We start from the raw sequence: 13,754 nt of genomic DNA on the forward strand, positions 1-13,754 counted from the left end.
GTAGCAACATCTGTTCTCTCATATTTCTTTCATTTTTTCAGTGTTGTTTTATTTTCTGAGATTGAATCTGGAGAATTGTCAGGTATTATCCAAAAAGTGAAAAAAGTTGAGGGTTACATCTGTCTAGTTGTCAGTTCAAGGGGAGTACTTAAGCTTGGTCACAATATTCTTCCAGCAATACACCTAGCCTTCTGAACTGGACTTAACCCAAACATGTATTACTAGTTTTTCTCATGCATAGAGTCCTGTCATTAAAAGTTTTTCTCAGTGATTTATTTTGGTCTCCCAGCCAGTCCTTTTCATTGTGGATGTGAAATGTTGGAAGTAATGTGTATGAAATTACATCACATCATGAAAACAACAAAAGCAGCCAAATGTAACTTGCTGTTACATTTATTCTGAAATGCCTAATGAAAAAAATAAAGGTCTTTTTAACTTTTTAATATTTTAATGACCTCTTGACTTGAAGTTCCAAAGAGAAGGAAAAATTTTACAGAACTACAAAGTAGTCTGCAGTAACTAAAAAAGGCACATTTCTTTTTCCTTATGAAAGTCAGAGGCTATTCTTTATCACTGTTTGTCAAAAAATGTTTTGAGAATGTGAGACTCTTTGGGTCACTTTTGGAATTTATGTGCTCCTATCCTGTGTTTTCCTCCCATTGCTTCCTGAGCTGTGCTCCAAGACTTTGTGAATTGCCAGTTTCTCCCAGTTTCAATATGTCTTGTGAGGATCATAACAAGGTTGTTTCCTCAGCATGATGGGATGAAGCTTTTCTAAAGGGTTTAAATTGTCCGTAATATTTATATTTGGATGAAGCTGCAACAGTAACTCATGAATAAATATTCTTATAGTTTGTTCTCATTTAAACTTAGCAGCAAAATAGTATCAAGATATTTTTCTCTGATGTCAGTATAGTAAAACAATACTGGATTACTGCAATTAATTCTAAAGCTTCTCACACAAATATAATTTCTCAGTGTTGCATGTCCCTGACTCAAGCTGTAAACCTTGGAACAATAATCTGTGAACTTCAGTTCATTATCACTTTACTGTAAGTAGCAGTTCAGGGAGAGTAAAACTGCTGGTAATTGTTGAAATGCCTGTGGACTTCAAAACATCATAGCACTCTGGGTAAGCTGCTGAACAATTTCATCAAGCAAGCAAGGGAAATAGAACTCCAACAGTAATTTTAAGGCTCCTTCCTTAGGGCTGTTTTATTATCCACAAAGTCATCACAGAACAGAAGCAAATGAACTGAGAAACACTAAGCAACATATTTTATGGAGGTATCCTTGAAACCACTCAGGAAAGACAGAATTCACTCTTCCTCTTCTTTCTACTTTCACCTAAATTCCACTTTCTTATATTCTCAGGCAGATGGGAATGTGTAACTCTCTTCAGGATGCTCTGTTACTGCTTTATGATATAGTAACATAGAAGATAAAAGCAGAGTGGATTGTTTAGAGCTAATCATGATCTCTGAAATTCAGAGCATAAAATAGAATGCAAGCCTGTTCCTTTCACAAAAGCGTACTGGTGAGACTACAGGATCTTAAAGAAACTGGGAATAGAAACAGTCAGAGACAGATAAAAAATTATTTACCTTCATCTCTGTAGAATCATAGAATAGAATAGAATCATAGAATAGGTTGGAAAGGACCTTGAGATCATTTAGTTCTTATCCCCCTGACATGGGCAGGGACACCTCACCCTAGACCATGTTGTCTAAGGCTCTGTCAGAGCTGACAGATCTTGAACACTGCCAGGGATGGAGCATTTACTACTTCTTTGGGCCACTTCACTGTACCAGTGCCTCACCACCCTCACAGTAAAGAACTTCTTCCTTACATCTAACCTGAATTTCCTCTGTTGAAGTTTAAACCCATTTCCCCTTGTCCTATTGCTACAGTCACTGATGAAGAGTCCCTCCCCAGCATCTCTCTAAGCCCCCTTCAGTTATTGGAAGGCTGCTATGAGGTCTCCATGCAGCCTTCTCTTCTCCAGGGTGAGCAGCCCCAACTTTCTTAGCCTGTCTTATACAGGAGGTGCTCCAGCCCCATGATCATCACATTAATAGTGGTATTTTTTAAGTTTAGTTTGTGGTTTTGGTGCTTGGGTTGTTTTTGTGGTGTGGGTTGTTTTTTTTGTTTGTTTTTTTTGTTTGTTTGTTTGGTTTTGTGGGTTCTGTGGTTTTTTGTGTTTTTTTTTTCTTGGTTTTGTTGAGTTTTTCTTTTGTTTTGTTTAGTTCTTTTTAAAATGAGCATATAAATTCAATTTGCCACAGGGGTCTGTGAAAAGGTCTGCAGATAGTCATATCAGGTAGTCTTTCCTTATCCTTTGACTGCTGAGTGGTTTGAATATCAGCATGTGTCAAAATATAGCCTCGCAAGGCTTGAAAACTCAGCAATCTTGAGATAGAACACATCATCCCTGACTTGCAAATACTATTACTGGGTTTTCACCATTGTTATTCCTGTTATTATTGTTATTACTGTTCTTTCCCCCTCCTATAGTTTCTTATTTCCTCTACCTCCTGCTGAGAAGGTGATGGATTGTCTGCCTCTGAAGACAACAGCAATGCTATGCAAAACAATTTAGCCTCTGGGAGGCTGTCAGGGTTCTATCAGGTACTTCATATTCTGCAGTCATGATATTCTGTTCCCAAGATGCTGTTTTCACAAATTTCTCCTATTATACATTTCAGAAATAATTGAACATTTGAAATACATTTATATAAGATCTGAGTTCAATCTCATTACTTGCTTATAGGAGAAAAATCTGGTTTGGTTGTCTTTGTGAGGAAAGGCGATTTTAACTTTGTCACTGCAAAACACTGACCCAGCTAAAAAATGAAGCAAAATTGCTAGTAACTGTAGTAACTCTGCGAAATAACTACCGAAATTCACCTGATTGTGGTTTTTTCCACTTTAACCTTCTTAAATTAAAAACTAAGATTAAATGCACTGAAAGACATTGTGTTTCTTTGATTACTATTGCTAGCATCAAATGTCAGATGGTAGAAAGAACTGTTTCCAGGGTGACACACTTACGAGAGCTACCATCGGCAGCAAGTCTGGAAATCTTCCAAGGAAGCTATTGGGTTAGTTTTCCACTACCAGGAAGACAGTACTGAATACTACCACACCAACCAAAATTCTGTAACTGCCTGTAATAGAAGTCTAGATTAGAATGGTGTGCAGAATACAGACAAAATTCACCGTCTGCAATTAATTTATGACATGTAGGAAAAGATCAAAATTCATAACCCTAATGCACTGTAGGAAGGAGAGATAAAAAATACCATGGTGTTGGCAATATCCTGAGTTCTTGTAATGATAGGACATTTCCCAAATAAAACTCCTAGATGATCTCAAAAAGTGAAACAAGTGCTATGACACAGAGAATAAAAATGTATGATGACTTTTACCTGCTGGAAGTTTGAAATTAAAAGAAATTTGATCATTATTAGTGCATGTTCCTGTATACTATTACAGGATCTGTCTAGTTGCATACTTGAGTCATTTTTTAACTTCTACTTCAATAAGGTTTTCTCAGCTTTCATTTCACTAGGCTAAACAAACCTGGTCTTTCTATGCTTCTTTATGAGTCAGCTAAATCATTTCCCTGGTTAACTTTGGGAACCATCACCCTCTGAAATAACTGTTTAATGAACACCTTGTATGTATTTTCCTATACTTACCAATAAATAATATGTAATTCATTGCATCCTTGGATAACACTGAGCTGCACAACACTGGTGACCAGTTGATCAAAACCAAAACACTCACAACCTGCAATGCAATATAAGTGATATTCCATTGTTAGGACTATTGCTGAAGTAGACAAGATTCATTTTCAAGATCTGTACAGTCAGTTTCAAGATCTGTACAGCCTTATACAGTACATGAAATATCAATTCCTCTCTGCATCAGTTTTCCACCTAAAAATAATGACAGGAATCCCTTCTGGTTATGGTTTCAGGATAACATAGAGGACATTTTTGAGACTCAGTCTCTAACATCCTTTGCACTGCAGAAACATGCAGCATTTGACTGGCTAACACAGTGCCCCATGGAAACCATTGTATGTGTGTTTCAGACTGTCATTCAGTTCTGTAGCCAAGGCTCTCTGGCCTTTTTTATTAAAAACTTAACTTTTCATACAGGAAGACAGTAGTCTTCCTGGCTGCTGTCTATCAAAAAAAAAAAGTTTTGATGGAAAATATCTAGGACTGCAGCTGTCAATTCAAAACCTTTTTAAGATTCATCTTTCTTTCAGTCTTAATACCAAAATTAACTCGATTTCAGTAAAGCAGATCTTCTATGTAGCATACCACAGTTCAATTAATTTTGTGCAGGTTCATCGGCATTTTTACCAATTCCCATCATGAGAGAGAGAAAGTACTAATTAACTCTTTCTTGCCAGCCTCTAAATGGGAAGTTATAATTAATTTCTCTGAAATTTTCATTATTACCTAAGCTTTAGCAATCATGTCAATACCAGTATTATGTACAGGTATTTCAAGGTGAAGGGTGATGTATGCTTCAGATCAAGCCTTGTCATTCTAATCCTCCATTTGAGAATATTTAATTAGTTAAATAATTATGTCAAACTAAGAAATCAACTTGGTCATTGTTTAGCCAGAAGAATAAATTCACATTTACTAATTTCACATTTTGTTTCTCAGAGGAATAAATGACAGCAAATGTTAAAGAAAAAGATATATTTGACAGCCGGCTAGTCTTTAATCTGTGCTTTTATTTTTCCCAAGTGAATTAACATAAAATTACTTAAGCAAGTGTATCTGTAAATTTCCTGAGGTAGAAAGACAGTATATTGCATACCCTGCAATTTTGATTTATTAGGTGACCTACTAATGCAAAACTATTGATTTCATTTTGTCAATCATAGTGACTGCTCTCAAGGAATAACAAAGAATTTTGTTGTTACTACTCTATGTTTCATGGAAACACATGTGCTAAACTCATAGTCAAAGTTAAATTAGTTCTGTAGCATTTATTCAGTTAAAATGAAGCTTTAATCTCCTTTGTGAAGTTTAAAATAAACATTGATCATAAGGTTTTGAGGGAATTATTAGCTCAAGACCAGTGCATCCCTATGAGTTAGAAATCAAGCAAAGACGGCAGGAGATCCGAATGGATGATCAAGGAGCTTCTGGAAAAAAATCAGAGAGAAGACGGAAGTTAACAGAATGTGGAAAAGGGGACAGGCTACTTGGGAGAAATATCAGAACATTGTCAGAGTATGTAAGTGTGTGATGAGGAAGGCTAAAGTCCATTTGGAATTAAATCTGGCAAGCAATGTCAAAGACAACAAGAAGGGCTTTTTCAAGTGCATCCCTACCAAAAGGAAGGCTAGGGAAGATGTAGGCCCACTGCTGAATGAGGTAGGTGTCCTGGTGGTGAAGGATACAATTGGGGAAGGTGGAGTTACTGAATGCCTTCTTTGTTTCAGTCTTTACTGCTAAAGGCCCTCAGGAATCCCAAACCCTAAAGGCAAGAGAGAAAGTCTGGAGAAAAAACTTTGCCTTGGTCAAGGAGGATTGGGTTAGAGATCAATTAGGCAAACTTGACATCCACAAAGCCACGTGTCCTGATGGGATACACTCATAAATGCTGAGGGAGCTGTTACTGCTAAGCCACTCTCCATCATCTTTGAAAGGTCATGGAGAGAAGAAGAGGTGCCTGAGGAATGCAGGAGAGCCAATGTCACTCCAGTCTTCAAAAGGGCAAGAAGAGGGACCCATGAAACTACAGGCCAGTCAGCCTCCTCTCCATCCCTGGAAAGGTGGTGGCACAGCTCATCCTGAATGTCGTTTCTAAGCATGTAGAAGAAAGTAAGTTTATCAGTAGTACTCCACATGGATTCACCAAGGGGAAAGCATGCTTGGCCAATTTGATAGACTTCTGTGGTGGAATGACTGTCTGAGTAGACGAGGGGAGAGCAGTGGAAGTTGTCTGCCTTGGCATTGGCAAGGCTTTTGACACTGTCTCCTGTAACATCGTCTTAGTAAGCTGAGGAAGTGTAGGCTAGATGAGTGGACAAAGAGTTGTATTGAGAACTGGCTGAATGGCAGGTCTCAGCGTGTTGTGATTAGCAGTGCAGATTCTAGTTCAGGCCTTCAGCTAGTGGTGTTCCCCAGGGATCAGTATTGGGTCCAGTCTTGTTCAATTTATTCACCAATGACCTGGATGAAGGCACAGAGAGTACCCTCAGCAGCAAGTTTGTTGATGGTACAAAACTGAGAGGAATAGCTGACACACCAGAAAGCTGTGCTGCCATGCAGTGAGACCTGGACAGGCTAAAGAGCTGGGTGGAGAGGAACATAATGAAGTTCAACAAAGGCACATGGAGGGTGCTGCACATAATGGTGATTAACCCTGTGCACCAGTACATGTTAGGGGTTGACCTGCTGGAAAGCAGCTCTGTGGAGAAGAACCTGGGAGTCCTGGCAGCAATATGTCATTGTGGCCAGGAAAGCTAATGGTATTCTGGGGTGCATTAGGAAGAGTGTGGTCAGCAGGTCAAGGGAAGTTATTCTCCCATGCTGAGGCTATAACTAGAGTACTGTGTCCAGTTCTGGGTTCCCCAGTTCAAGAAAGGCAAGAAACTACTGGAGACAACAATTAAGTTTTATCTCTTACTAAATTCTTCAGATGTTAAATGATTCACAAGACACATAATTTATAAATGGCCTAATTTTAATATTTCAAATGTAAGTAGTTTAAATCTACAAAGTTAAGAGAAAGATCCTCTTTATAGTGATGTCATGTCATCTGCCTGCTAATCCCCATATTTTACAAAAGGCTGCTCTTATCTCAAAAGGTATAATGGAGGTCATATATATTAAGCAATACTTCTTTATTTATTAGAAATGTTGACATGAAAACTAGTAAGATTAATTTTCAGATTAGAGGAGCAAAAAGAAGTTAAAGCTGTGATTTCATTTCCTAACACTTATTAGCTGCTATTCATGTAACACTTACTAGTAATGAGAAATAATAACTTTTACAATAGTTATTTTAATGTATGTAAAATTTGTTAAGGTGAATTCAGATGCAGGACTGTGTATCCCTTATCTATGCTTAAAACAATATATTTTATGATTAATGGAATACAGAGCTATAGCCTCCATCACCTCATGTGATTCTGAGTGAACACACAACAGTGTAGCCACAACAGTGACTACAGGCTATCACCTTCTGATCCCTTCTTCCTGTGGTAAATTTGCACATGGCTTTAACTGTGCTCTGTCATAACCCATATATGATAATTTTCGCTAGCAAGTGGTTGTTTTTTTTTCTTTTTCTCTTTATCCTTAGAAAGTGATCTCTATTGTTCTATAAAAAAAAAATGAACAAAAGCTCCTTTCCAACCCTAACTATTCTATGATTCTATGATTCTATAATGGCCATGATTCAGTTTAGAATATCTGATATTTCACAAATTAAACCCAATTGTTCATGGATGGATCTTGAGGTCTTTTGTGAAAAAAATCACATATTACTAGTTGAATTTCTACTAAGGTAATTTAAAACTCCCTGACATTAGCTTTACACAAGAAAAAGGTAATTTTTAAACCACTGTTAAAATTTACTTTCTTCATAGGTTTACTTTAAAAAATCAAAATATGATATTATAGAAATATTTTTCTCTTTTGGTCTTGTTTAGGTTATTTCCTTACTATAGCGTGATAGAAAGAGAAGAAAAGATTACTGTTCATTTGCATTTGTTTCTTGTAAAATAAAATGTAAAAGTAGCCTATATTTCATTTTTGATAGTGACATCATTTCACTGCAAAACCTAAACTGATGTAATAATAGCAGCAAGTTATTTCAAGAAATAAATCATGACTCAGAAATACAAAATATCATGAGATCAAGGTCTCAGAAGGACCTAGGAAGCTCCTGGTTCATTTACCTAGAGGAAAAGTGATTCTCAGTGTCTTGTAGAAGTGCATGTCATAAATATAATTTATAGAGAGGAGAAAGATGTAGTAAAAGGAAGGAATTGTTGATTTGTTGTTGCTTTGGTTGTTTTGTTTTTTTTTTTTCTTTTAGCATCCCTGGCTGTCTACATAGATATAAAAGAGTTAAAAGGTTAGTCAGAAAAGACTCAAGATTTCATACCACTATTTTGAACAGTTGTCTAAAATATGCAGTTAAACAGTGACAATCTATATGTGAAATAAAAGGCCTGGAGTCACTTCGCTGAAAAGATTATGACATTTCTGCAATATTCACACTTTGTAGAGAATTTTGCTTCTACCCCTTTTGGTCCAGTATAGATTAACAGTATAGACCAGAGACTTCAGGACGTATCTTGCATTTGAAAGGGGATTACTGTGGAACACCAACATGCTGGGCAGTGAGTTCTTCCATTGTTCATATTTCAGTTACCATTGCTTTCACATAAAAAAAGTATCTCAAAAGTCACAGCCCAGAGGATGGAAGAATGTGGTAGCACTGGTGAAATACAGTAGTGAAGCTGAAATGCTTTAAGGTAAGAGTTCTCATATAAATTTGGGGGATAAAACAAAACCTGACTTGGAATTTGGACTGTGACAGGATATTGTACAGAGATAAATTGATTGATACTGTGTCAGAAGGGAATTTCAGTTGTCATTGGGGCAGTCCATGGAAATTATTCTTGATGGATAAGTACACTTTCTTGCATGCTTAATATCCCCAGCCTAAGAATAATCCAGGAAAGTCTTGAGGTAGATGTGGATGTGGAGGAGAATTGAACGAATGTGAACCCCATGGGTTGAGATAAGAACAGTCTAACAATTAAGGTACCATACAAAACTACTACTACAACTACTAATAATAATAATGATAAGGGAAATAACAAGGGAGAGAATATAAAACTAAAAAGGGAAGGGGGAAAAAAACCCGTGGAATAAACCCAAATGATGCTCAATACAATTGCTCACCACTCACTGACTGATAGCCTGCCTGACTGAGGCAGCATGGGCCTTCTGGGTGACTCCCCCAAGTTTATATACTGGGCATGACATGCTGTGGTATGGAATACCCCTTTGGCTAGTTTGGGTCAGGTGTCCTGTCTCTGCTTCCTCCCGGCTTCTTGTGCCCCTCCTCACCAGCACAGCATGAGAGACTTAAGTCCCTGATTGGGGCAAGCATTACTTAGCAACAACTGAAACACTGGTGTGTTATCAGCATTGTTTTCAGACTAAAGCTGAAAACACAGCATTGCACCAGCTACTAGAAAGAAGCAAATAACTGTTACAGCTGATCCCAGGACAGTGCCACAGCCAAGGAAATTACTGTGGATGAAAGAAAAGATGAAGAGAGAAAGGAGAAAATTATAACAAGATATAAGCTCACTCACTGTTCTAAAAAGAAGAAGATCAAAGATTTGGAAAAATCCTGTGAAGAAAAAACAGTATCTGAAACAAACATCACAACACAGCTTTTCTCTTAGATTTTTTAAATTTCAGCATTTTTCTAATTTTAGGATTTTGCTTATGCTTTAACAGTGTTGAAATGAATATCTAATGAAATCATGGTTTTAACTCAGTATTTTTAAGAAATTTTTACTCAAAATTTGGTAAGAATTCAGGGCCATCTTATAAAATGAAATTTCAGGATTTTCTTGAGGAAAAAGATTTCATTCTTTAGCCAACTCTTTTAAGAACATGAGATAATTAGAAGGCAAATATTTGTCACATCTTCTTTAAAAGATTAAAATTAAATCCATTTAGAAATAACTTAGCCATACAGTAAAATATCTGTAAGAAGGCTTCTTTAACCCTCCTCCCTCCTAAACATGCACTTAGAGAGAGAAAAAGCAAATTGTTACAGAAAATATTATACCTAGTTATAGGATAGAAATCACCAGATATGGATGAAAGATCATCAGGCTCAATCAAGAGGCCAGATTCAGAAATCTGTATTCTTGACACCTCATTTATCAATAGTTTTGGGGTGATTTTTTTTTTAGCTTTGCTTTGTTACTGTTTGGTTTTTTGGTTGGTTTTTATTTGTTTATGGGGTTGGGGTTTTGTTTTTTTGCTGTTGGTTGTGTTTTTTGTTTTTGTTTTTTTTTAAAGAAGAACCATATTTTTCATACTTCATACAGGTAAATGTATAGATTTTATTCAACATCTATAGTCCTCCTAAAAGGAACAGTATATCTTTGACTTCTAAGAAATATATTTCTATTAAAACTTTGTACTGACATTACTGCATGTGGACTTCAGCATAACAGAGAAAATAAACGTCCTATAATGTCATTAATTATTATGATTTATATTAACATTATTCCTCTCAATGGAATATATTTTCTTCTACTGTATTTAGCTGCTAATTAGTGTTTCAAATAGCACAACCAAGCCTGAGTAATGTGAATAATAATTATTTAGAGAGTAAGAAGGTTCCTTTTTTTCACTAAAATATAACCTTGTATTTATGAGGTCAGGAACAAATATAGCTTGCCAACTTCCTAATCTTAAAATCAAAAAATACCAGAGGGTTTTAAAACATCATAAGATAATTGACCTTCAAAGATAATTGATAATTTATTCCAGTACACAAGTACTACCTTAAACAAGGAATAAGAATTATATGAAAACTCTCTTACTCTTACTGGTCTTTTTCACAGTGCACATGTTACTGCTGCATTTTTCTTCTTTTTTATGCCTCCAAGATTATTGTTTCTTCTGTACATAATAGAAGTTGACAGTAATGGGAAATGCATGTAAATTCTCTTGAGCTCTATCTACAGAAGTGCAGTGGCTGCCTTATTTCTGGCTTTACCTGAAATTGGACAGAGGAGCTACTGTCGGCAAAATGTAGCAAGATAAAAATAGAATTTTAATTCAAAATAAAATATATAGAAATATGTCAATCAGTACTCAAAGACAAGGAGAATATCATCTCAGCTGCTACCTACTGTGTGTGCAGAGTCCACTGAAATGAACAAGAAAAAAGAAGGATCAACCCAACAATTAGTTGTAAGATTCTTACCAAAAAAAACCAACTGAACATGATTATGCACCTGATTGCACATCCTGCTAGTGTCCAGTCTTTCAGTCACGTTACTGAACTTCTCCCTGTGGTCTGACCTTTCTGTCAGGACTCTGCTTCCATTGTTGATTTGGACATGCAGTAGATCTGGTGCCAGCTTTGCTGTTTCACAAGATCATCTGTGCTGTGCCTACCTACAGCTAGTAGTCTGCTGGTCACCCAGCTGTATTTGTGAAGAGCCAGGAGCAGTCCCATGGGTGAACGAATTGATGTGATGATCTGCAAATTGGCCATTGCTTTAGGATAGGGAACAATAACACAAGTGAAAATTACAAATGAAAATATGAAGTTGCTCTTGTCTTAGCCGTTTAAACACATCATATATGAACTATAATATATTATTACCATTGCAGTCATCTGAAAATAAATGTTACACTACTCTGGCTCATCTGCAAGAAACCTAAACTTTTCAGAGCACAAAATATACTGCTTTTTTGCTAAAAAGGATGCTAAAAGTAGTTTTAAGCATGTGTCTTTCAACAAGTTCATCAATTTATTTTGTATCTTTGGAGTAACATTTTCAAATGTTTTGTAATTTTGTTCTTCTCTGATAACTTATATAAAGGATATAGTATTTTTTCTTCAATACAGTGCTTCAAATAAGTTCAAGCACCTGTCTTCAGAAGAGCAAAATCAGAGCATTCCCATTTGAAAGAAGACTAGTAACTTTACCTTAATGACACTGGGGATATACACAGAACTAGAAGATAACTTCAGCTGATTTTTCTTAAAACTCATGACATACTTCCGAATATTGTGTTTCATTCTTCCTTCCATTAAAATGGAAAAATGTATACCTTCATCACAACTATGTTGTGAGAGCGTTTGGTGAGCTACGTACAAATACATAACACTATAAATGATAAGTATCATTGCTATTATAAACATATGCCTAGATTTCTTTACAAAGCATTTGCTTTATTGCACAGAAAATGAGTTATATTTTATCACAGATGTGATTTTAGCAAGAAGAGCATACCTCATCTTCTCAACCTACCTTTAGAAACCAATATTCTCCATTTAGTCATCTCCATGCTAATATACTTGGCTAATGTCTCTTCAAAAATCTGCAGATGAATATTTGACCATAATTTAGTTTAGGACTGATGTTAAGCTGCAAAATAGCAAGCCAAAATACTGAATCACAGGAAATTTCATCACATAAACAGTTACTGCTCAGATGGAGAGTGATCCTTTGTCAAAACCCAAAGCAGTCTACATATCTATTTAACCATAAACTACAAAACAGACTTGCCAGACCTCTTGATAACAGATAAACCTTTCTCTACTCACTCTGTCATCTCAGCAAGTCTGGAAACAGACAGAGGCTCAATCATTTGATTCCAACTCTTTGAACAGAACTGAGAGTAGTACTTGACATAAGATAGTTCAAGAAATAATATATGATAACCTTTAGAGATATATGGCTGTGAGAAAATGATGAGGTGGGCTTTTCTGCACCTAAATCCAGAAGAAATAGCCTAGTTCCATAGCAGTGAATAGCCAGCATTTTAACCTTATTTAGATCAAGCTAAAAGATGACTATATGGAGTAATCTTTTACAAACTAAAATAATTTTTATAATACAATGGAATAAGGGTCTGTACCTGAACCCCCTTACTATACGAATGGATTTATATCCATTCATATAGAGGACTTGTTTGGAGAGATTTCAAGCTTCATTTAAAGCATCATCCATGAATTTACACAAGAATTTCTGTTCTAATGGATTAATTCGCATTTGGTTTTGAACATCTACTCCATATCATCATATGATATTAGTTTCCTTTTTCATATCTATATGGCATTGTTTTCTTTTTTATTCTGTGGATTCATTAGAGGTCTTAATGCCTTTTAGCTGATGAAGCTGTTTTGTCTGCCACCCACCCCAGAGAGCTACTGCCTGGTTTGGGATACTGCCCCCTGCAACTGCTACCTCTTCTTCCAGTTTATACATCCAGGCTTGGTGTCCCCAAGGACACCTACTGGATCCCATATTCAAAGTAATGTTGTGTGGTGGGTTCATCCTGGCGGGATGCCAGGTGCCCACCAAAGTCAGTCTATCAGTCCCCCTCCTCAACTGGCAGGAGAAGCAAAATATAATGAAAGGCTCATGGGTCAAGATAAGGACAGAAAGAGATCACTCCCTATTATTGTCACAGGCAAAGCAGGCTTGACCTGGGGAAATTGGTTTAATTTATTGCAATCAAATCTGAGTAGGGTAATAAGAAAATAAACCTAAATCTTAGAAACACCTTCCCCACGTACCTCACCTCTTCTGGGCTGAACTTCACTCCCATTTTCTCTACCCCCTCCAGCAACACAGGGAGATGTGAAATGGGCATTGTGGTCACTTCATCACACAGTTTCTGCCACTCCTTCCTCCCCAGGAAGAAGAATCCTCACAGTCGTCCTTGCTCCAACATGGGGTCCCTCCCATGGGAGACAGTCCTCCATGAACTTCTCCAACATAATTTCTTCCTGCAGGCTGCATTCTTCACAAACTGCTCCAGAGTGGATCCCTTCCACAGGATGAAGTCCTTCAGGAGCAGACTGCTCCTGTATGGGTCCCACGCAAGGTCACAAGTCCTGCCAGCAAACCAGCTCCAACATGGGCTTCTCTTTCCATAGGGCCATAGGTGCTGCCAGGAACCTGCTCCAGCACAGGCTTTGCATGGGGT

Source organism: Pezoporus occidentalis, unplaced genomic scaffold, assembly GCF_034315485.1.
Source record: "Pezoporus occidentalis ecotype Australia unplaced genomic scaffold, CSIRO_AGI_Poc_V1 ctg2, whole genome shotgun sequence".
NCBI classification, from domain to species: domain Eukaryota; kingdom Metazoa; phylum Chordata; class Aves; order Psittaciformes; family Psittacidae; genus Pezoporus; species Pezoporus occidentalis.